The 26,086-nt window shown below is 40.3% G+C and overlaps 1 protein-coding gene across 8 annotated transcripts in view; it reads left to right on the forward strand.

Moving 5' to 3' along the window:
* The window catches only part of MCTP1 (multiple C2 and transmembrane domain containing 1), a 566,686-nt gene that overhangs the window by 226,119 nt on the left and 314,481 nt on the right, over positions 1-26,086 (forward strand). The window lies entirely within an intron of this gene.

A 26,086-nucleotide genomic window follows, 5' to 3' on the forward strand; every position in this document is an offset into this window, starting at 1 on the left:
TGTTCTGTGACAACTCTGCTTTCTTTGTGACTGCTTGCGTTTTAAAAACTAAACTGTAATAGATTTGTCAGAAGTTTGAGTTCAGAGACACACTTTAACATGTGACTCGCCTCTTCTGACCTCGAGGATGCAGTTCCACAGCTCTGGCCCAGTTGGTAAGCTTCCCACCAAATTTTATGCAGTATAGATTCCACAGGCATTGGATCATTGACAGGCAAGGCATACAGTCACATATTAAGGTATACATGTACATAGGTGAGCATACCTTCCAATAGGTGAGGTATACATGTGAATAGATGAGGTACATATGTGCACATGTCGGCATACATTTACAAAGGTAATGGAGGCATTAACATGGGTAAGGCATATAGTTACATAATTGAGACATATACAGATAGTTGAGCATACAGTTACACACGTGAGCACAATATGGGTGAGATATTTTTTACATAAGTAAGCTATATATTTATGTAGGTGAGACACATATACTGTATATTTACCTAGGTAGGCATGCATTTATATATGTGAGTATATATTTACACAGGTGAGGGACATATTTATATTAGTGATGCATATATTAACATGAGCGAGGATGGCATAATTTACATGGACAACACATACATTTATATAGGTAAAATGTACTTTTCCACAGATGAAACATACATTTATGTAACTCAGCCCACAATAAATAGGTGATGCATACATTTGTTTAGGTGATCATTTATTTACACAAATAAGGCATACATTTACATAAGCCAGACACTCATATATGTATAAATACATACATACATACATACACATATACACATAGGTGAAGATACATGTTCATGGGGGAGGCATAGAATTACATAGGTGAATTTATGTTTACATCAGAAACTGTGCCAAATATAGCTTTTGGTAGAACAGGATCTTTGTTACCTGGAGTTGCTTAGTTCAATCTGCTGACACTGTGAGCCCTGAAACATCTCCTCAAATCTTGGAGACCCTTAATCAGTAGCTGTCTGAAATTGAGTTGGATGGCTGCTTCTTGGTGGAGTTTGAAGAAACCTGTAGGCAGTGCTAAGGGCAAAGGCAGCCAATACCTTTTAGTTCTCAGATTCCAGATTCCTAGGCAGTCTCTTGATGATCTAGTCTGGGACACACTGGACCTTCCTAGACCCAGGGTCGAGGCAGATTGATGGAAAGAGATCCACTAATGACCAACACCTGCTGTACAGGCAGTCTGGGAGCCCTGTACTTTCTGGAAGCCAAGTTGAGATGCCACACCTCCTATGAGGAGGAAGGCTAGCCCTTGAGCCTCTGCTAGCTCACCAGTGGAGATGCCACATCTCCTATGAGGAGGAAGGCGAGCCCCTAACTCTCAGCTAGCTCACCATCAGATGAGAGAAGGCCTTGATTGATGCCTTTGCCTCTTCACCTCAACCAATATCTACACTCAGGAAGTCAGAGGAGCCAGGAGCGCATACTCTGATTGTTATCCCTTGTCTCTAAGTTATAAATTATCTATGTAATAATGAATTTTCACGGGCATCTTAAGAATGGACTCATTTGTATGTAAAAACTAGTAAATATCATAGCTTTCTTGATGAATGGATGGTGATAAAAGTGTTAACATTTAAGCAAAAAAGGGAAACTTTTCAGAATTAAATATCTGCTCGAGAAGCTAAGGGAAATGTTTATTAAATCAGACTGTCTCAGAAGTTGAACTCAGAATAGAGAAACAAACTAAGGCAAAAAAATAAATAAATAAATAAAAATATAGTTAGCATCGATTAACAGGACTTTTTATTATTCAAAATGATGTCAAACTAAATTGTCATTTGATCTAAAATACAATTAAAAGAGGAAACAATATAAATCCTTTAATCCCAGGTCTGTTCCCAATATTGTTACACACACAGACATATAGCTACTTATTGTAGCATTCTTTATAGTTATATAATTACTAAAGCAACATACAATCCACAAATAGGCAACTAGTTGAAGGAACTATAGATCATCCACACAAGAGGAAAGCCTTTAATTGGGGCGGCGGGGGAAGTAAGGAAACTGTCTAAAAGTTAATGTGGAAATTTTTACAACATAAATTGTTAAGTTCATATAACCAAAGTTCAAAAAGGTGTCAGTAGAATGAAATATTTCTCTAGAGAAATGAACAGCTATAACAAATCAGGCATGGTCTGCTAATCTATGTAAAAAATGCAGGAAGAAAACGGTCAGGCGCTAGTGAGATTGGTGACATTCTGACGATGGGTGACAATGGGTGGCAAGAATAGGGATGAGAGAGAATAGGGGAAGAGAAAACAACATTTTTTCAAGTAAATTCTTCTTCCAGTGCAGTTAGTTCTTCCTAGGCTGTGACCCCAAAAATCATGAAAAATGAGCAGAATATTATACTTTAGAGCATGACTGCCAATATTGAAAGCACTTAATAAGTATGCTAAGAGCTAGCTAGCAAAAAAGTAAATACACTGTGGATAGTGAGACCTGAATCTCTTACTGTTGGAAAAGTGACGTATAAATATAGAAAAGGGAAAAGCTAGACTAAATCCTGAGGAGTCATAGATACCAGTTTAAATTGTTATGTGTGTGTGTTGAGATACACAAATGAATAAACGTGTGTGTGTGTGTGTGTGTGTGTGTGTGTATGTGTGTGTGTGTGTGTGTGTGTTCTATACCTGTCTGCTAGGAAAGCCTAGCAACAATGGCAGATGTAATAACAAAAACAGTCATTAAAAGACCAAGAATCCAAGTCTTTGTTTCTGAATATAATTTTCCTAATGCAAGTGATGAAGACTTTAAAAAAAAAAATGATTGATTACAGCTCTTGGTAGGGAAAGTGCAAGATGAGCTTGGAACATTTTGCACTGACAAAAAGTAAATATGAACTTTAAAAAATTGCTAGCGGAATGTCAAAACACAAGAGACACTTCAAAGAAGCCAGAGGTGACTACAAGTGAGACAGTTTCAGCAATAGTGTTAATGATGGTGATAACATATGAACAATACATATCTACCACTGTAATGAATCAACTGTTGAATACCTGAGCGGGAGGGAGGGGAAGGCAGATTCCCTTGTAGAAGAATTTTGGTGCACAAATACAGAATTAAAGATGCAAATAGTAAGCCACCATAAAAGGACACCACTGCCACAATCCCTGGCAGAAAGTATCAATGGGCACTACAGTAGTACACGAAAGCTTATGATGTGTAGCGGAATATTTGGAGCATTTCAAAGTACAGCTGTGACACTGTATTACTTTTAGAATTAAGAGTAACTGCACATTTATCATTTATTACAATGTTGCCTTCATATACTGCTCAGGAGAATGGAGAGAAAAGAATCCCACTTCACCATCATGGTCAACATCCCTGTGATGTTTGGAAGTAAATCCCTGTGGAATCCTTCATGTGCAGTAGTCACTGATGTAGGCTGGGCCAATATTCTTCCTTTTATGTGACCTGATTCCAACCATAACCAGATGAGTTAAAATGCTCCTCCATTTTCCTGAGTTCTGTTCTCTTTTCCTTAGGCACCGTGATGAAGTATAGACAGTATGATCTTGAGAGTCTTACACACCTAAGTTGAGAGATAAGTTGCACATTTTTTTCAGATGTGCGACGTTGAATGAGAAGTGCGTCCTTTCCCCTCTAATGATAAGGTCCAGGGTTAGCAAACAGAAATGCAGCGTAGTTTCATGTAAGTAATATATTGTCTTTCGTTTGTGTATGGGCAAATCTCAAGTAATATTTAAGGCATGCCGATACTAAAGGTACTTATTGTTTTCCTGAAATATGATTATCACTTTGTCTTGTAGTCCATTCAGCTTTCAAAAAAAGTGTACATTTTAATTAGGTTGGATTTTTCAGGAGATGGCCCTCTTGGCAAACTGTCCATCCTATCGTGTATCCTAGTTGGAAGGTGATGTGTTCTAAGCAGACTGATTGTACTACGTGTAAATTAAGAGCAATTTAGATAGGTGTGTCTGTTAATAGCAATTCTCTTCTCTTCCATTTCCTGGAATTCAGGTCATGGAGGACGTACTGGTTTCCTGGAATTGCCCCTTAACAGAGCACCACACAGGGCCCCACAAGAAGGAAATGCATTAGCCCAGAGTTTTTGAAGCCAAGAATTTAAAAACTACAATATAGCAAGCCAAACTCTCCTTGCATGTTCCAGAAAATAATTGCAGTTTTCAGCTTGCTGCTTCTGTCGCCCAAGCAGTCTATGGTTTACAGGGACATCAGTCGCCCTAATCTCTGTCTCCATCCTCACATGGTCTTCCTGTCTGCGTCATCACCGCCCATGCCTCCCTCCCTTTTCTCTTATAAAATGATCAGAGTCCTCCCTAACTCCAGAATGATCGCCTCACAAGCCCTTGAGTTTAATTACACCTTCAGTCAGCTTATTTCAAAGCGAGGTCATATTCACAAGTACTAGGGATCAACACAGATGGGTTATAAGGAAACCCGAGGTAACTGACTACAGCAGTGATTCTCTACCTGTTCGTGAGAGCAAATAGCTCCTTCACAGAGGTCACACATCAAACATCCTGCATAGCAGCTATTTACATTAGGTTTCATAAGAGTAGCAAAATTATAGTTATATAGTAGCAATAAAAATAGTGTTGTGGTCGGGGGTCACCGCAATATGAGGAACTATGCTAAAAGGTTGCAATGTTAGGAAGGCTGAGAACCACCGTACTACAGGGTATTCCTTTTCATTATATGCTAGCAATAAATTTCAGTAAACAAAAAAATGAAACTGTTTATGACATTGTTATAAGTTCGGCATACTGTGGATCTGGAGATCTCTGTCAGGGCACCTGGAGCTTCTGGAGTCTGTCCTGATCCTTAGGTGCTACAGAGGAGTGCCCAAGAGGCCGAGAACCGTGTCCTCAGGATGGAGTAAGAACAGTAGAAATCAACCAGCCTGTTGCTGTGCCAGTACCATGCTGTTTTAATTACTATTGCTTTACAGGCGGCAAACTTTAAATCCCTACCCAGATCTAGCCAATGGGAAGAACATTCTCCACAGTTGAGTGGAGAGTGGGGACTGACTTTCACATGAGCTCTGGTGCCTCATATTTGACCACGTCCCCTGGATGGGGAGACCTGGTGGCACTCAGAGGAAGGATAGCAGGCTACCAAGAAGAGACTTGATACCCTATGAGCATATACAGGGGGAGGAAATCCCCCTCATGAACAGTCATAGGGGAGGGGAATAAGGGGAAAATGGGAGGGAGGGAGGGAGGGAAGAATGGGAGGATACAAGGGATGGAATAACCATTGAGATGTAACAAGAATAAATTAAAAAAAAAAAAAAAAAAAAAAAAGAACAGTAGAACCCGACAGATGGGCATGGATTTGGAAATCAGCCACCAATTAACTTTCAATTTTAATCACTAACTAAGAACTTACACCAGATCTAGCACTGCTGAAAAGATGCAAAAAGAGTTGAGGCCAAAACTAAAACATTCCAGGTTGTGATTATAAACGAGTCCTTTTCCAAGTTAGAGGTCCAGCCAATGGTTTTATTGGAATGTATCTATGAGGGTGCTAAAGGAGAGTTATTTGAGTGGGAAAGGTGTGGTGCTCTCCTTACTGGACGTCGGGCATCAGGGAGGCTTGGAATCTGAAACAGTTTCTTTGACTCCCAGGAGGCCTGGCTGTGAGAGCGTCACCTCCACAGCTCACGCATTCATGGTTTGGTGTCCAGATTCCTGCTTAATCTTTGGTGCTTGGAAATTGTCATCGTGCATGCGTGGAGGAAGTTGTGTTTTGTAACTATTGAGTGGCGTAATTACTAACAGTGTCACATTTCACTACCAAAACAATTTAAATTTCAGAGGTAATGAACATTTACTAATTTAAAAATAGATCTGAGTTTTGTTAAAATTCACCAGAAAATTTAAGCATTATAGGGTTGGGGTATAGCTAAATATAAGAGCACAGCTTCCCAAGCATGAGGTTTGGGGGCTTAATCACTAAGATCAAGGATGGGGAGCTCATTGTGTATATTCTTATTTCACAATGAATATGCAAGTAAGCCAGCAAGAGCAGGCTGCTCTCTGAGCGCATTTCCTGGTGTCCTTAGAATTCAGTTTTTAATGAGCTTCTATGATCAAGAAAAGACATGCCATGTTTGTGTTTGGGGCTGAGATAAGAAATTAAATGTGTTGCTAGTCAATTTTCTTTTGAGGCTTCTTACATGTGATGAAAATCAGACACTTGTGGCTTATCACGCAGAGACATGGTTACTTACACAATTGCTGATTCTGTTCCTTTAACCAGGATCCCAGCATGGAGAATCTTTTCATAATGACTTTGTGATTTTATGTTTTTTACTTGTACATTTTTACGGAGTAATTGTGATAATTCACGTATACTACGTGTGATAAGTCAAGATAATAATTTCCACCTTTTTAATTGGTGATTACCTTCTGTGTTGGAGTTTAATAGTCTTATCATTTTGAAATGAATCATAGGTTGCGTTAACTAGTGATTGGAGTTGGGGTGTTTCTTCCTTTCTGTTTCTGCTTGCTCTTGTTCCTTCTTCTCCTTGCCTGTCCCAGTGTTCGGTAACCACAACTTCATTCCACTCAGTCTACAAGGTTGACGTAGTGGTATTCACAAGTGAGTAAGAACATAGGGGCTGGAGAGATGGCTCAGTGGTTAAGAGCACCACCTGCTCTTCCAAAGGTCCTGAGTTCAATTCCCAGCAACCACATGGTGGATCACAACCATCTTTAATGTAACCTGGTGCCCTCTTCTGGCCTGCAGGTAAACAAGCAGACAACACTGTATACATAATAATAAAATAAATCTTTAAAAACAATAAAAAAAGAACATAGCCAGATGGTTTTACTTAATACAATGACCTTCAGACCCATTTATGTTGCTGCAAATGACAAGATTTCATAGTCTGTGATCTTAAACTCCATATATATTTGTGTGTGTGCATACAGACACATATACATGCTCATACTTCTGAAACATAATGTTTCTGAAAGTGGTTTGAATAAATACCCCCCAGATGACTCATGTGAGGTTTTTTTTTTTTTTTTGGTTTGTTTGTTTTGTTTTGTCCTTTACTGGAAAGTTTTTTGTTGTTTGTTTGTTTTGAAAGTTGCCGTTTGATACAGGTCCCACTATATGGTGTAGGCTGGGCTTGAACTCAAAATCTTCCTTTAGCCTCCTTCTCACAGAGAATGTAGGCCTGTGCTACCATACCCAACTCAGGTACTTGTGTTCAGTGCTTGGAATCCCAGTGTAATGTTCAGAGGGGAGCTTTTGCCCTATGGTTGGATTGTAAAAGACTTGACTTAGTTAACAGATTAGCCTGGCAGAATCACGATTTGATGTCTTGGGAAGTAGGAGAAACTTTCAGAGTTGGAGGAACTTGCTTATGGGGACATGTTATAGCACGTGCTATTATCCTGCGCAGCCTCCTTTCTGTCTCATGTTGACCTTGAGGTGTAAGATACTCTGCTGTCTGTTCCTACACCAGGATTCCTTGCCTCATATACAATCCTGGAAACTACCATACAAAGTGATGGTGAACCCAAAACTCTGAAACAGTGAGCCAAAATAAACCTTCCTACACCAAGCTGCTCCGTCAGATGTCTATCCAAATCAGTGACACTTAACTGATAACATGCAGTCTATTCTTTTTTTTTTTTAGTTCTTTATTTTTATAAATATAAAATATACCATTCATTGGTACATAAAAAACCCTTGGTTTCATATTAGTAAAACTGGCTATATAATTGCTAAACATTGAGAATTGAATAAATGACTCGATGTGTACCTTGTTGTCACAAGAACATTTTGCACTGGTCTCAGCATTATTTAACCTGAACCACAGAAAAGAGTCTAGTGGGTCTTTCCCAGGTTTCCCTTGCAGCCCCTACTCTCTTATTATGCACAGAGTAAATTCCTCAAGGTCTACCAGGAAGTGAGCTCTTTACCAAGAGCAAGTCTGTCTGGGACTCCTTCAGCCACAGAGCATGTATTTCACCTCTATTTCATCTGCACTCTGAAGATACTGGCATGTAGTCTATGTTTGATTAAATAGTTACCTCTTAAAGTAATCTTGCTTCCGTTGCTATGGTTACAAAGTCATTTTCTTCATTTATTTCAAAGTGGAAGGGGGGACCAATTTCTATGCCAAATTTTATTGAAATTCTGAAAATATCTATATTTCCATGAAATGTGAAAAGATTCATGGAAAGTCCCATGTGAAGTGTCTGAAAATGTTCTGCATACTTTATAAGTAACAATATTTATCATGTATCCTTCATTCAACTACAGAGCTCTTACCAATAATATGTTGGTGAAACATACTTGATTATACCTTAATGTAATTCTGAATAAGTATAATTTAATTTGGCTGTTGCTGCTCACTCCATCTTAACAGAGTGTCGTGGAGTTCTACTGAGCAGAAACATTGTCACTAAACTTGCCTGGGCATACTAGTTTGCATTCATGGTTTCTGTCTTAAGAGGTCTGTTTCTTCTCAGTGGAGACCTGAGGGAAATTTTATAAACTCATAGATTGTCATGTATTTTGTTTATGAAAGAATGCTCTCAGGAATTAGCTCTGTGCAGCCTGAAACTGGCTAAGAAAAAATATACAAAAATATGCTTTCATAAAAGTTTATCAATTGACACAGTATCCCAAATAAGAATGAATTTACATTTTTTTGTATAAATACATGATACACCAAACCTAAGTAATATTATAGGTCTACTGATTAAGATTATTTTTTTAAAAGACATTCATTCTAATTCATACTAATTGAATCTAAATTTAGGGCAAATAATAAAAAAAAAAAAACCAAATGATGTCCTTTTAAGGTAAACAATTGAAGGACAGTGAGCATAATGTTTGAAACCAGCTGTAGTTAGACGTCCCTTCCCTGTCATGGTCTTGTTTCTTTTTCACCGGTTTTTCAAAAGCCATTTGCTCTTGAGCACAGTTGCTCAAATTTCAAATTACATTTAGAAAGTGTACCTGACTGTTTCTTTTTTTTTCTTTTTTAAACATTTATTTATTATGTATACAGTGTTCTTCCTGCACACCAGAAGAGTGCACCAGATCTCATTACCGATGATTATGAGCCACCATGTGGTTGCTAGGAATTGAACTCAGGACCTTTGGAAGAGCAGGCAGTGCTTTCAACCTCTGAGTCATCTCTCCAGCCCACCTATGTGTTTCTTTTTGCTTCTTCCGCAGCCTTTCCAGGAAAATCTAAGACTGTTTGTTTCCAATGAGAACTCTATCCCTTTTCAGCATCCAACAGAGGAGCCTTTAAGCAGGGTACCAGACTGAGAGTCCTAGTTATTTTATTACTGATGTCAGAATGAAAGAGGTAACACTTTCTAGTGGAATTGAGCATAGAGGCCTGTAAATTCAGTGATTACCCCAAGGGAAGCAACAAGCTCTGGACAGTGAGGACACTGACAGGTGTCCAAAGCTTTGCACTCATCACTGTAATACATATGCCAAAGCCATCTCCAGTCGATTGTAAGACTAAATCTAGAATCCACCCAGAAATAAATTCTATGAGGTCACTCTTCCATCTCCTGGTGTGAATGCAAGCACTCTGCGTCTTACCCCAGTAGGGTGTGCAGTATATCAAAGACCAGCATGTTACCAATGCAAAAGTGTCAGAGTAAACTGAACCCTTTCATTTGATTCTGACTTTTGCATGAGCCATAAAGCAATGTTTCATGATCACTGCAACTGTTAAGCATCAGCCTTAAAAGCCTATCCATGGTTACACAGCATCAGCTTTTATAAGAACTAAAGCTCACTAGCAAGAAATACCCAGATGTCCCTGTGTTGTGGCCCTGGAAGCAGCCATAACCATCTATAACTTATTCACCTTGTCTCGTTAGGTTACATAGAGGTTATATGATAAAGTTTGTCCCAGAGAAATTGAACACACATGTCTACTCATACCAGATAGAAAGCCCATGACAGATTAAAGTACAGATACCACCGAAGTCCAATTTAGCGAGCTTATGGATTTTATTGGGGCTACTAACAGGAATATGGGTGAAGGGTTACTTCCAGGAGCAGAAATTACTCAAAGACAGCTGCATCACTTAAGCCTACCCCAACATCGGTGACAGCTCACAAAAGCTGGAAACCTGGAGCACACTGCATGGCTTTCAGGCAGCTCAGCAGGTTGGAGGGTGTCTTTTCCGTGTACCTCAGTTGATCTAAACCTCTTCCAGGCAGCTTGGTTGCTTTCTGCTTCGTCAGTTAGGTTAGTGTGGTCTCAGAGTCATCGATGCAGCTTGTCTTATCTGAGGATGACCAGACCATTATTGTTGCTTATTTAGGGGAGGGGCAGCTACTGAATCTGGTCTGTTAGGATTATGGGCTAGGGTTAGAGTATTAGGGCTAAAGGGTTAGAGCATTAGGGTTCGGATTAGGGGGTTAGGGTGAGGGTTAGAGGGTTGGGGGTTAGAGGCTTAGGGTGAGGAGATTATGGTTAGGGGGTTATGGTTAATGTTAGGGTTAGAGAGTTAGAGTTGGGGTTAAGGAATTAGGGTTATGGGGTTAGGGTTAGGGGGTTAGGGTTAGAGTTAGAGGGTTAGGGTTAGCGTGTTAGGGTTAATGTTAGAGTTAGGGTTAGTAGGTTAGGGTTAGGGCTAGGGGGTTAGGGTTAGGGGGCTAGAGAACTTCTGAAGCTATTTTGAGTTGTTTAACTTCCTTCTTAAGGAACTTCCCTACAGGATGGAATGATTCAATCTTGGAGGAAACTGTTTCACAACATCCCGACAATATGACAAAATCTAGACAAGCCACCCTAAAGCTTTAAAGGCTCACAGAAGCCAGAATCTCTTGTGACTATTTCTGAGACAGTTTTCTTGGACACACCGGGTACAGTAATTATTAATTCAGGAAAACCAAAAGGTAACAGCTTCCTGGCACATGGGACTCTGTCCTTTTGTTTTTGCCACACACTGTTATAGCAATATTGTTAACGTATTACCAGGCTACCAGAAGAATGGAGAGTGAACCAACTGTTATGCTTTCTTTAAGAAAGAAAACATGTTTTCCCCACATTACAGTGAGTGTTGAGAAAAGACAGAAAATCAGGAACGTTCCTAAATCCTACCTAAAGCAGTCCCTTGTCCTGTGTACCTCTGGCAAGGATCTCACAGTGAGAAGTCAGCGTGTGTTGTCCACGGCATCTGTTCACAAAGCTCCAAGGTTTGTCTATAGCTAAAAAATGCTCTCCTGTTTCACTATTTCAATGACACGGGCAGACCTTGGATAAGGACAAAATCGGCTGGATTTCCAGTACAAACACAAGTGTTCAAGGACAAGAAGGAGTGTCAGTCTCATCTATCTAGTAACCATAGTAACAACAGCTGTAACATCTGGGCATTCACAAAGTAATGAAAGTTCAACAGTCTCAGATGACCAAATTATCATGTGAACTGTTATTCCTTCTAGTTAAAATAGATGACCAAAGCATACTGAAGGTGAGTATCATCTGAAGTAGGTTAGCCTCTGCCCATGCCTGTGAGGGCTTATCTCACTAGGGTACTTGAAGTAGGAAGTCCACCCACTGTGGGCAGCACCATCCCATAGGCTGAAGTACCAGGCTGAATAAAGGAGAAATTGAACAGAGCACAAGCCTCCATCACTCTGCTTCTGAGGCTATGCAGTGTGACCATCGCTTCCACAAACTCCTGTCACTTCCCCGCCATGATAGACTATACCCCCACTTCCATGGCACACCTGACCTGCATGCCTAAGTAAACTGTTCCCTTATTCCAATTGCTTCTGTCAGCTATCGAATCACAGCAACCGGAAAGATAACTGAAGTCAGGCTCTCCCAGCCCGCTATCAACAACTCACTGCTAGCAGCTACATTATCACCAGGGCCAATTGCTCTTTAAAGTCCCCTCCCTGACCCCATTTCTCCCTCCCCCCTGCTCTCACAGACCACTCTCCCTCACTTGCTCTCTCTCCCTCTGTCAGTCCATCTCTCTCTCATGTCCCTGCTCCCACCTCTCCCTATAAACCTCCTGCATGTGCTCTGTTGCCTGGTGAGATCTTTGTGAGGTACCTTGGCCCTGCTGCCAAGGTACTCTGCTGCAGAAACTCCAGCAACTAATACAATCACTGTTTCTTTTCTTCCTGAACTCTTACATATAGCTTCTTTTTAAAAGTTTCAAAAATTCCCTTCCTTTCTATATGTCAGCAGTTCTCAACCTGTGGGTTGTGACCTATTTGTGTGTGTGTGTGTGTGTGTGTGTGTGTGTGTGTGTGTGTGTGTGTGTGTGTGTATGTGTGTGTGGCAGAGGGTGGGGGAGAAGGCAGGGGGGTCAAGCTGCCTTTTCATAGCAGTCACACGTCAGATATCCAGCATATCACGTATTTACATCCCAATTCATAACAGCACCAAAATTACAGTTACGAAGTAGCAACAAAATAATCTAGTGGTTGGGGTTCAGCAGAGCATGAGGAACAGCAACCCACTAAAGGGTGGCAGCATCAGGAAGGCTGAGAACCACTGCTACATGTTAACATACAGACACGTATATGAAATAATCAATACAGTTTAGGTTAAACGAAGTGGATTTCAAGAATGCATAAGACATCTTTGATGCCTTGATTTTGGCTTTATAACATGCAAATGCTCACAGGTTTCTAATTACACAAAAAGTACTCAGTGAATCCTAATGAACAGTGAAGATTTGAGTGACTTAGAGGTGACGAGGCAGGTTCACTGGATTCACACATGCCCTTCTGTGATAGGGTGCGGCTAGTCGGAGAGCTGATGTGTTTGTCAAAAGTGGATTTATGGAGCTCTGCATTTTCTGCTCAGCTTTGCTTCAAACCATAGCATAGTAAATCTGCTAAAGAAAACTTCTACATAACCTCCAGGTGTCTTTGCTTTGTCACTACTTTACTTAAAATACCAAACACACATTAAACATTAATTACTTCCACACTCAGAGTTGATTATGAACCATACAATAATAATTTGTGTTATTACTAGCAACAGAACTGCAGCTTGTATTAAACACTACAGTAACAGTACTCTAAATTTCCCCCCAGGAAATCCAATCTAGCACCTAACTGCCTGATTATGAAATAATCTTACTTTTGAAAATAAAAGTGCATGTTTCATCCATTTGTTCTGGAATTTTTAGCATAGCTGGTGATCCCTTGCCTACTGTATAAGACGCATATAATTTTTTTTCTGAGCAAATAGTACCACACTCCGAATAGCTTGGTCCTAGAAATCCGAGCCAAAGAAGTAATGAATAAAAAGCAGACTCACGGATACACGTATAGAAAACTGCAGTGGGGTAGGCTATGCTCTCTGTGATGGAAGGCACCAACTGCAATAGCAACAGTAGCCCAGAAATTCATCGCATTTATTTTCTACATCTAAGTCAAGAAGATCGTGTTAGATTACAGGCGATTCCATTGGCCTGCTGTGGGACCTGGCAACTGCTTATGTCATCACCCACCACCTCCAGGTGTGCTAGGTATGTGCTGTGGGGCCCCCAGAAACCCCAGATTTCTCTCTCTGTGCTCGTCTGTTTCTCTCTGCCTTCTCCTGTGCCTTTCTCTCTGCCCACCCCCCTCCCACGCTCCTGCTTGTCTGCCTCTGTCCCTCCTTCATGTGAAGACCTTTCTCTCTCCCCTCCCCTTACACCAGCTTGTTGTGAAGCGTAATTTCTCAGCGGCACATCTTGGCATGGGCCTGCTGAAGTTGCCCTACTCGTCACTCACATTTTTATCATGGATTTGTTGTATATAGATGAATAAGAAGGCAGGTTTAACCTTTCTCTCTCTCTCTCTCTCTCTCTCTCTCTCTCTCTCTCTCTCTCTCTCTCTCTCCTCTTTCATTCTCTTTCTCTTCCAGCCCCCTCTCTCTCCTCCCGGTCATGTGTGGGTGGGTGTATTTATGCATAACTTCTTATCCTAGATTGCCAAGCCCATGAGTCTGAGACTCTGGGGTCTTTGACATGGCCATATCCATGTCAATAACACATTTACTCAGGACCCCATCTGCTCCTGACACATTTACTCAGGCCTTCCTCTACTCCCACAAATTAGATTTCCCATAAAAAAGTCTGATTTACATGAACTATCCATTACCTTGGTATTTTATCACACTGGGTGATGTAACCAAAGAGAAAACACTTAGCTGTTTTTAAAGCAAATTTAACTAAATAATTTAGATTATTCAAATATTTTTATTATTAGGAATAATCAGGAATATTTAGGTTACTTAAGTGACTCTAAAGACTCTAAGCGATATTTCATAATTAATTTTAGTTGACCATTTGTAATAATGCTTTGAATCTGGATCTACAATCTTAAAACAGAAGGATTTCTGGAGGACAGACTATTAGCATACCTTTTGTCCTTCACTTTATCTTAGTAACCTAGACACTAATAAATTAAATGATACTATTATCTTTTACAGCACTTTTCCTTTGTGTGTGTGTGCGCGTACGTGTGCGTACATGCGTGTGTGCTTGTGTATGGTGTGTGTGTGTGTGTGTGTGTGTGTGTGTGTGTGTGTGTGTGTGTGTAACTCTCTATTCTAAATTTATATGCACCTGTTAATCTAGGACCAATCAAGGTATGAGCTCTAGTCTATCTGAGAGAGTATATAATCTTGCCAACTTCTCTCTTTAGTCCCAGGAAGGTAACTTTGACAAGAAGTAAACTCTCTCTTACCATAGCTTAGCTACAGCTCTCTTAGCATAAGGAGTATTTCTCCTAACATAGCACAGCGATGGCTCTCTTAGCACAGTTGGGGGACAGCTCTCTTGGTCTAGTGACAAAGTCATCTTACTCAATTGCTTCTTATAAAATTCCTACCTACCCCTCTCTGAGCTGACCTACGGAGAGTGCCCTTTCCTCTCTTCATTCCTGTACAATCAGGAATCACATTCAATCGTCTTCGATTTTTTTTTTAAAGTAGATTTTACTCATTTAAATGGCTGTTTTATAAAATACATACTGACCCTATATTGAGGGAGCCCTCTGAGGAAAGTTGTTCCACACATCAGTGATTTTCAGAGCAGCAGCAACATTAGAATCACTTTGGAACATACAAATTTTAGGGTGTTAACTCAGTCCCATGAAATAATACCTCTGGAAAAAAATTCCAGTCATCTGTACTTAAAAGCCTTTTAATTGATTCTGATATGTTTTAAATCCTGAGAATCGTTGATGAAAAAGCTTTTCTGAGAACTACACGTGCACATTCCCACATACAAGTACCACACTGTAAACAATTGCTTGCAGCCATGTGTGGACAGGCAGAGAGCCACTGAGCCAGTTGCTATGTATAATTTTAACTGTTAAGTAAATGAAACTATGGAAACAAAGCATAAGTTTAAAAAAAATAAAAGTCATAAAGGGAAAGTCAGTGGCATCCAGAAAATCTCAGCGACCAGTCACTTGCTTCCCCAGGCTTGCTTCTCTTCAGGGAGGCAATGAACAGGCACATGGCTGCTCTTCAAATATAGCTTAAGGCACAGAATTCCAGGTCAGTGTGGGGAATTGCCCCTGTGTGCAGTCAGCCTGTCCTCCCCTTAGTATCAAGTTGTTCCTCCAACTCTCACTTGTACCTCAGACTTGTTCACTCCCGCAAGGCCTAAGAACAAATGAGGAGCCAAACCATAGACCATGAGTCCTCCCAGATGTCCAGGAGACTGACATGGCAGTTTTAATCTCCTGAGCTCCACCTGCATGCCTTTGAAGTCCGGTGCCTCACATTTAAAAACTTATGTTTATGCATGTATGACACGTCTGTCTATTTGGAGGCACACAGGAGTGTTGGGAGCCGAACTCAGGTCCTCTGCAATGGAAGATAGCATTCTTAACCACTGAGCCATTTCTCCAGTCCAGGATGCATGCTTTTAAAGTGGAAGGGGAAAAAAGCGAAAGCAAAGGCTGAGTGTTCCTATGTTGTTTCATTAACCAGTAGCCAAGCATCATTTGTTCTGCTTTGCTGTTCCCCATGAAACATTACAATCTCTGAGGCTCCTGAAAGAACAGTGGTTGGAAACAGTTAGCTTGGTTATAATCACGTGTCAGAAGTGGACTGTGCAAATGAAAAAGCTCTCTTTAGATCAAGTGGAAAATTCAAACCCAAGAACATGCTATTGATATATTTATTATCTAAGTTTTCTTGGTTTCCCTAACTACAAATGTGTGCTTGGTTTCCAGATCACAGAGCACGCATTGATATTTCTAGTGTTAACTTTCAAGGCCCACTGGAAGTGCAGCGAGGGCTGATGTCAGCTGCACTTACAGAGATGCGTATTGCAGGGGAGGGGCCGCAAGTGTGCTGCTCCCTTTAGTGTGTTTGTAACACGTTCTGCACAGCAGTCACTTCTCCTCTGTTGAGAAAGGGAGAGAGGCTTTATCTCCCTAATGAACACAAATCATTGTATCTTTCGGGCAGAGAACAAATTCCTAGGTCTTCACTGCCCTTTACAAATGAAGTTGTGAGTGTGGGCTCTCAGCCTTAGAGGGAAGCTGGTTGAGCCAAAGAGGGCATCCGCAGTTCCCAGAGCCAGTCTCTTCTTCCACTCCTTCACACACTGTTCTCTGTCACTGCCAAACATGGATTCTGTGCACTGCTAATGTGTGACAAGACTCTAGAATTGTAATTTGAAGAGAAAGTCTCTTTATAGTTGAGGAATGACCAATTTGCTCTCCATAAACATCTTTAAAATGCAGCTAAGTGGTTTAGAATTCTGAATAGTTTTCATTGCAAATTGTAATCAGAGGCAATAACTACACAATTGTGCATTTCGTTTTTCTAAAATTCTTATGCACCAAAACTTATCACTTATTGAATAAAGTTAGCAAAGAAGAATTGTTACATAAACTGGAAAAGAAAAATGAGCAAAGCTTCCTTCCTTCTTTTTTTTTTTAAAGAAACTCTATGAATATAATTATAAAAGTAAAATAAATGGCTTTATCAAGAAGGACAGCAGGTTACCAAGAAGAGACTTGATACCCTATGAGCCTATATAGGGGGAGGTAATTCCCCCTAAGGAACAGTCATAGGGGAGGGGAATAAGGGGAAATGGGAGGGAGGGAAGAATGGGAGGATACAAGGGATGGGATAACCATTGAGATGTAACAAGAATAAATTAATAAAAAATAAAAAATTAAAAAAATTTAAAAAAGAAGTACTGAGAATCCTGAAATTTTAGATATTTTATTACTTTATTACTGTCATAGAAAAATTAATTATTATTTTTTAAGCCCTAGAAGAACCCTGCCACAGGAATTTGAGTTTATTTGGTATGCAATTCCCGGGTACGAAAGAGACACAGAAGCAAAAGGGTGCTGCAAGGTGAATACATAAAGTTCCAGGTGACCTCTAGTGGTCCCTGGGCTTGGTGCAGTGAGGATCAAGTTCCCATTTTCTGCCAACTGTGTGCCACTCCCAAGGCTGAGCTTCACCATGGCCTGGCTCAGGCATAGAGCCAAGCAAGTTCTGGCTACATGGCATTCCAGACAGGAATGGATGCCGAAAGCCTTTAGTGTTAGGGAGAATGAGTGTACAGGTTTATGCCTGGGCACCCACGCATCTGCCACAGCATAGGTGTGCCATCAGAGAGGGATACAAGAACTAAATCTCATCTGCAAACCGGGGATCACAAAAGCGTGGCCCTTCTAGGCTTGTTCAGGAAATAAATGGGACCTTGCTTGTAAAGTCTTATGCAATGTGCCAAGCAAGTCCTTCTATTAGGTAGCTCTCATCAACATTCCTCTTCTTCTTCTTCTTCTTCTTCTTCTTCTTCTTCTTCTTCTTCTTCTTCTTCTCTTTCTTCTTCTTTCTTTTTTAAAATTTTATTAATTTATTCAGATTACAACTCAATTGTTATCCCATCACTTGTATCCTCCCATTCCTCCCTCCCTTCCGCTTTCACCCCATTCCCCTCCCCAAGGTCTATGTCTCATCTTGGTAGCCTGCTTATTCTTTCTTTGAGTGCCACCAGGCCTCCCCACCAAGGGGAGGTAGTCAAATATGGAGCACCAGAGTTCAAGTCAAAATGAGTCCCCACTCTCCACATAACTGTGGAGAATGTCCTGTCCATTGGGTGGATCAGAGTAGGAGTTTGATGTTTACTATTGTATTGTCCTTGGTTAGTGCAGTAGTTTGAGGAGACCCCCCTGGACCCCTATCCACTCATCATGATGTTCTTGTAGGTTTCTAGGACCCTCTGTGTCCTTCTATTTCCACATCCTATATTTCTCTTACCTAAAGTCCTCGCATCTATCCCAATCTCCTGGTAAGTGAAGACTTTTGTAGGACATGCCTTTCGGGCTAGTGCCCAATTATAAGTGTCTTCTTCTTCTTCTTCTTCTTCTTCTTCTTCTTCTTCTTCTTCTTCTCCTCCTCCTCCTCCTCCTCCTCCTCCTCCTCCTCCTCCTCCTCCTCCTCCTCCTTCTTCTTCTGGTTTTCCAAGACAGGGTTTCTCTGTGTAGCCCTGGCTGTCCTGGAACTCACAGAGATCTGCCTGCCTTTGCCTCATAAGTGCTGAGATGAAAGGCGTGTGCCACTGCAGCCTGGCAACATTATTATTTTTAGCATGATAGTAACTAAACATGATTGACTAAAAATGATGAATAGTTCTAAACGGCAGCTGAAAGGGTCTTTCTGTTTCCGATATTCTTAGTGTGTGCTATATATTCCAATAGGCTCTGCCGTTTGGCACTATCTTTTTTTTTGCTTTTATGATTTCTCTGCGTGTGTGCTTCTTTGGCTCAGTATCATTTTAGCCCTAACAAGTGACTGGCGTTGCTGGCAGCCTCCTCATTGTGCCTCCGAACTACTTACTCCAACGCACCAGCCCATCTCCTCACAGAGAAAGAAAAGTCGGATGCTAAAGACTAGAAAAAAAGAGTATTTTTCTGATTGTGAAGAAGTTTTAAACCAGGCTGTTTAAAGCATGAAGCTCCTATTTGCTTTAAATAGCATGCTAATCATCTGGGGATCAACTCAGAACTGCTCTTTGATGTACTTCATATTCCTGAAAAGAAATCATTGTTAGGTCTCAAGCCTGCAAGAAAAGTAAAGCTGGGTAAGACAACTAGTATTTCAAGGTTTTTCATTTGTTTCTTAATTAATTTTATTCACTTTATATCCTGATTATAGCCCTTTCCATCCTCTCCTCCTGATTTCACCTTCCCCCCCATCCACCTTCTCTCATTCCTCAGAAAAACGGTGGCCCCTACCCCAGCTTATCAAGTCATATCAGGACTGAATGCATCCTCTTCTGCTGTGGCCTGACAAGGTAGCCTCCACGGGGCGGGGGGGGGGGGGAGTGAGTGAAAAGCTGGCCCCAGAGTCCATGTCAGAGACAGTCTCCTCCCCTCCCCTCACTAGGAGACTCACATGAACCCCAGCTGCCCAATGGCTTCATCTGTGTAGGGGGCCTGGGTCCAGTCTATGCATGGTCCTTGGCTGGTGCTTCAGTCTCCACAAACCGTCCTGGGTCCTGGTTAGGTGGCTCTGTTGGTCTTCCTGTGGAGCTTCTGTTCCCTCCAGGTTCAAGGTATTTTGAGTGATTAGAAATTGCTTCCTTTTTCTGCTATTGGTTTTACTATTTTAATTCAGTAATATTGATAAACATAAATATTCTTTGCTGTTATGAATGATAGATCCTATGGCAGAAAACTCCATCACCTGTACCAAAAAGCCTGTAGAGTGAAAAGAGGACATCTCAAATGACCTACTGTTACTCCAACAGAGGCCATCAGTCATGCAGAAAACCGAACAGTATTTAATTTTTCACAAGAAAACAAGGAACTGTTTTAAAATATATGAGCAATAGCAGAACATTTTGGATTTATTGTGGCTCAAGAGTACTTACTACAACCATACAGACTTTAAATGCAGGAGGCTTTTCTTTCTATGTATTGACCTATAATTGGGTATTAGATTTCAAAGTCCCAAAAAGAGAAAGCGCTGCACATTTTTATTGAGTTCAGTGTAACTAAAGGAAATGTGGTAGGAAGTTTTTGAGAATTCCCTGTGGACTGAGCCCGGCCAAACCAACATAATTCTTTGATTATCTGTGGCCTAACCGTCTACCTGGGGACCCTATATTGAGGTCTGGAAGATAGAACGTAATAAATCACCCAAAGAAAACTAGATTTAGGGCTTATGGTGTAGGTGGAATTCTAAAGTGAATCCTAATGACCCAAGTCCTCATATACTGGGCCTTATTTAACTAGATGAACTCTTTAAAGGGGTCCACAATTTCCAGCCACAAAGTCAGGTAGGATCTAGGAAAATGCCCACTTAATCAAGGGTTAAGAACATTTTTATGTCAGACAGAGGTGGCGCAAGCCTTTAATCCCAGCACTTGAGAGGCAGAAGCAAGCAGATCTCTGTGAGTTTGAGGCCAGCCTGGTCTACCTCAGTAGTCCAGGACAGCTGATGCTACACAGAGAAACCCTGTCTCGAAAAACCAAATAAATAAATAAATAAATAAATATAAATAAATAAAGCAAAGCCTAAGTTGTTTCCACTGGAGCTTTGCTAGCCGTGGAGTAGAGGGTGGGATAACCAAGGCAGAGACACTTTGTAGATAGGGTAGTGTAGAGGAGGAGCAATTAGTGCTTCCGGATTGTTCAGGGCTATTAGACTTGCGTCCTGGGCAAGTAAGCTAGAGATGGAGCCTGCAGTAAGGTTTTAGCTCTTGCTTAAGCACGTGAAGCCCCTTGTTGGTGACATTGCTGCTAGCAGCCCAGCATTCTCAGTCCACCTCTCCTCCTCCTCCTTCCCATCCTCTAGCCCTTGTCATTAAGCTCGGGACACCTCAGAGTCTGAGTAAGTTAGAGAGGAAAACACAAGGCAACTTTATCTTTCCTTCCAGATTGTCTAGTTGTTTCAAATATTCTACAAAATGCTCTTAAAATGTACTGTTTGAGATATTAGACTGAACTGATAAAAATCGTATCTTTTCTGACTTATGCCAAATAATAGAGCACCAAATGAAATGACACAAAGGGATTTCAGAATCCAAACTGTTTTTAAAAGGCACTCCCCATTTTGGTCTGCTTTGTGAGAGCCTCCCTTAAAAAAAAAAAAAAAAGGACAGAAAAAATCAAGTCCCCAAAGTCATGTTTTATTAATCAAATGAACACGTTTGCTAAAAAGCACTTTTCATTTCATTAAAACTTTAGGATTTAAAAACATATTCATTAATTCATGAGGTCTTTGGGTATAATAGAAACAAAGCATGCCATTTGTAAGTGGGAATGAGGATAGTAGGTGAGATGGACATGACTTTTAGGTGGTACACTGCTGTTTCAAGAAGCCCAATAACTTACCCCCATCGAAACCAACCATTAACTCTGACATGAAGGTGTTTTAAAAGATAGCGATCTTCAGCTCAAGGGTTCATCATTATGAAGTCTTGATGCTTTTAGAATTCCCAAAACTTAGATTTTCTTCAGCTTGGAAAAAACTCACCTTAATACGTTTATAAAGTGGCACATTAAAGAAAACAAGATGAAATGTAGAAGTAAGTGTCTTTTTCACCTCAGAGGATGCTATTGTTTGACAATTGAGTGTGAGCTTCCTGCTTCTGTAGCGCTTACTCACAGTGAGCAGTGACGCTTGTTGACTGGATCAGTGTGTCTAATGGCAACAGAAAGGAAGTAGGACATTTGTGCTTCTGATGCGTACATAGTTTTTATGATGAGAATCTGATTTGCATGTGGAAGGTCAAAGCTAATGGAATAAGCATGTAAAATGTTCACTCATCACTGAGTAATCCAAGTAATGGCAGGTATGATAGAAGATTAGTCTTGGGGTTCCGCCACGGGGAAGTGATCAAAGTTCAGGCAACAGAGACAATGGCAGGCACAGCCCCTGCTCCCCTTAATAGGAGACTCATATGGAGACTGAGCTGCCTATGTGCTACATCTGAGTGAGGGGCCTAGGGCCTCATCATGCGTAGTCCATGTTTGGCACATCGGTCTCAGCTAGCTCCACGGGCCAGATTTGTTGGTTCTATTGGTCTTCAAGTGGTGCTCCTGTCTCATCGGGGTCCTCATACCCTCCAATTCTTCCATAGGACTCCTTGCACTCTGCCAAAAGTTTGGCTGTGAGCCTAGGCTTCTGCTTTGATCCCCTGCTGAGTGAAGTCTTTCACACGGCATCTATGGCGGGCTCCTGTCTTATTTCCTCTCTTCAACAGCTTCCAGTGTCTATTGTGTTTGCCCATCTGGGACACATTGTATTCTATTAGCATCCTACCTGTTACTTAGCTTCCTTAGGTCTATTGATTATAATATGGTTATCCTGTGTTATATGGGTAATATCTGCTCATAAGTGAGTATACACAATGCATGCCCTTCTGGGTCTGGATTACTTCACTCAGGATGATCGTTTCCAGCTCCATCTATTTGCCTGCAAATGTCATGATGCCTTTGCTTTTGATAGCTGAATAGTATTCCATTGTGTGGTTATACAACAGTTTCTTTATCCATTCTTTGGTTGAGGGTCATCTGGGTTGTTTCCAGCTTGTCTATTATGACTAAAGCTACTACGAACATAGTTGAATAAATGTCCTTGTTATGTGGTGGAATATCTTTTGGGTATACATCCAGGAGTGGTATAGCTGGGTCTTGAGATAGAGCTGTTCCTAATTTTCTGAAAAAGTGCCAGAGTCATTGCCAAAGTTTGCACTCCCACCAATAACAGAGGATTGTTCTCCTTTCTCCACATCCTCGCCAACATTTGCTATCACTTGAATTTTTTTTTATCTTAGCCATTCTGATTGGTGTAAGATGGAATCTCAGGGTTTGCGTTTCCCTGACGGCTAAGGATGTCCAATATTTCTTAAGTGCTTCTTGGTCATTGTGTGGATATTCTTCTGTTGAAGATTGTTTGTTTAGCTCTGTACTCCATTTTGTTTTGTTTTGTTTTTGGAGACAGGGTTTTTCTGCATAACTGGCTGTCCTGGACTCACAGAGATCCTCCTGCCTCTGCCTCCCAAGTGCCAGGATTAAAGCTGTGCACCATCACACCTGGCTTTGTACTCCATTTTTAATTAGATTATTTGCTTTGGTGGTATTTAATTTCTTGAGATATATATATATATGTGTGTGTATGTATGTATATATATGTATATATATATGTATATATATTTGCATACTAGCCCTCTGTTGCATGTAGGGTCGATGAAGACCTTTTCCCAGTCTGTAGGCTGTCATTTTGTTTTATTACAGTGTCCTTTGCTTTACAGAAGCTTTTTAGTTTTCTTTTTTTAGCAGTGTTTTTAAAATATATTTTATTAATTTATTCATATTACATCTAAATTGTTATCTCATCCCTTGTATCCTCCCATTCCTCCCTCCCTCCCATTTTCCCTTTACTCCTTTCCCCTATGACTGTGACTGAGGGGGACCTCCTCCCCCTGTATATGCTCAGGGTATCAAGTCTCTTCTTGGTAGCCTGCTGTCCTTCCTCTGAGTGCCACCAGGTCTCCCCGTCCAGGGGACGTGGTCAAATATGAGGCACCAGAATACGTGTGAAAGTCAGACCCCACTCTCCACTCAACTGTGAAGAATGTCCTGTCCATTGGTTAGATCTGGGAAGGGGTTCAAAGTTTACTGCCTGTATTGTCCTTGACTGGTGCCATAGTTTGAGCAGGACCCCTGGGCCCAGATCGGCCCATCATAATGTTCCTCGTGTAGGTTTCTAGGACCCTCTGGATCCTTCTATTTCCCCATTCTCCCATGCTTCTCTCACCTGGAGTCCCAGTAGGATATCCTCCCCAGTGTCCCACTTTTCAGTTTCTTGAGGTCCCAGCTATTAAATGCTGATCTTAGAGCCTAATCTGTTGGAGTTCTAGTGAGTTCAAGGCTCTTTCCCACTTTCTCTTCTAATAGATTTAGTGTTTCTTGTTCTATGTTAAGGTATTGATCCACTTGGACTTGAATTTTATGCAGGGTGATAAATATGGATCTATATTCATTTTTCTACATGTAGACACCCATTTTGACCAGAACCATTTGTTGAAGATGCTGTCTTTTTTTTTTTTCCTGTTGTATGGTTTTGGCTTCTTTGCCACAAATCAAGTGTCCATAGGTGTGTGGGTTTATTTCTGGCTTTTTTTATTTAATTCCATTGATCCACCAGTCTGTTTCTATCCCAGTACCATGCACTTTTATTATTGTTGCTCTATAGTACAACTTGAGATCAGGGATGGAGATACATCCAGAAGATCTTTTATTGTACAGGATTAGCTATTCTGACTTTTTTTTTCCCCCATATGAAGTTGTGAAATTTTCTTTTAAGGTCTGTTAAGAATTTGTGTTGATACTTTGATGGGAATTGCATTGAATCTGTAGATTGCTTTTCGTAAGATGACCGTTCTTATTATGTTAATCCTACCTATCCATGAGCATGGGAGATCTTTCTACCTTCTGACATCTTTTTCAATTTCTTTCTTTAGAGACTTCAAGTTTTTTTCATATGAGTTTTTCACTTTCTTGATTAGAGTTACAGCAAGATACTTTATGTTTTTTGTAGCTATTGTGAAAGATGTTGTTTTCCTAATTTCTTTTTTAGATCATTTGTCTTTCATATACAGGGAGGTTACACACACACACACACACACACACACACACACACGCATGCACACGCACGCACACACGCACGCACGCACACGCACACACATACACACATATATATATATATATATATATATATATATATATGTACTACAACTACTGAAAGATTTCAACTAATTTTACAACAAGGTACATAATTTTTTGTATAATACTTTAAATGTCATAGATATTATAGTTATGACAGAATTCACAATAAATGGATTATAAAAGAACACTGATGAATGGCTTAATGATCTGTATCCAGCCACTATGCTGAAGGTGTTTATCAGACACAGGAGTTCCCTGGTAGAATTTTTTTTCAGTCACTTATGTATACTATCCATGAATGTACTTCACCTTTTTCCTTTCTAACTTGTTTCCCTTTGGTCTTCTTTATTCTTTCTACTCTATCTTGTACTTCAAGTATTATGTTGAAGAGATACAGAGAAAGTGGGCAACCTTGTTTTGTCCCTGATTTCAATGGAATTGCTTTAACCTCCTCTCCATTTAGTTTGTGTTGTCTATAGGCTTGCTGTATATTACTTTTACTGTGTTTAGGTACGTGCCTTGTGTCCCTTCTCTCCAAGACTTTTAACATGAATGGGTGTTGGATTTTGTCAAATTGCCTTTTCAGCATCTAAGGATGTTTTTTTCTTTCGGTTTGTTTATATGGTGGATTACTATCGATAGATTTCTATATATTATACCACCCTACATGTCTGGGATAAAGCCTACTTGGACATATTTTTGATGTGGTGTGAAGATTTAAACATAGACTCTCAGTTTGAGAAAAATACAGTTTAGATCATTTATAATTAAGACTTTAAACTATGTACTCCAGTTAACAAGGTTGAATCATTTGTACTCACCTAGGAACTTCACTGAGAAAATCAAATGTCATATGTTAACTAATAAAGCCTCATTTTTTGATTATGTCATTAAGTAGCAATGTGTTTCTCAGTGTCTAAGCATGTGGAATTGCTTTGGCCACTTATGCACTTTTTCCAGTGCCTACATTCTAGGCTCTTACTAGTGTTAAAGATGAGAGCATTTGTGAAATAGCTACAACCAAAATATTTGCGTTAACACTTCCATTGCTGGAGGAATTTGGAAGTGTTATAAACAAAGAATCCTACTACTACTGAAAGATTTCAACCAATTTTACAACATGGTACATAAGTTTTTTGTATAATGCTTTAAATGTCACAGATATTATAGCTACGACAGAATTCACATTAAAAGAATTATAAAAGAACACTGATGAATGGCTTAACGATCTGTATTAACAAGGTCTACTCGAGAGTCTTTTCTTTTTGATGAAAGAAAATGTCAGGCAAAGGGTATTTAATATTAAAATATTGTATTTTAATTACTGAATAGTAGCGTGTTGTTTAATAATTATCTTGTGTGGTTTAGGCCATTTGTCTTTGTA

The sequence above is a fragment of the Acomys minous genome (genome assembly GCF_964271855.1).
Source record: "Acomys minous genome assembly, chromosome: 11".
Classification (NCBI taxonomy): domain Eukaryota; kingdom Metazoa; phylum Chordata; class Mammalia; order Rodentia; family Muridae; genus Acomys; species Acomys minous.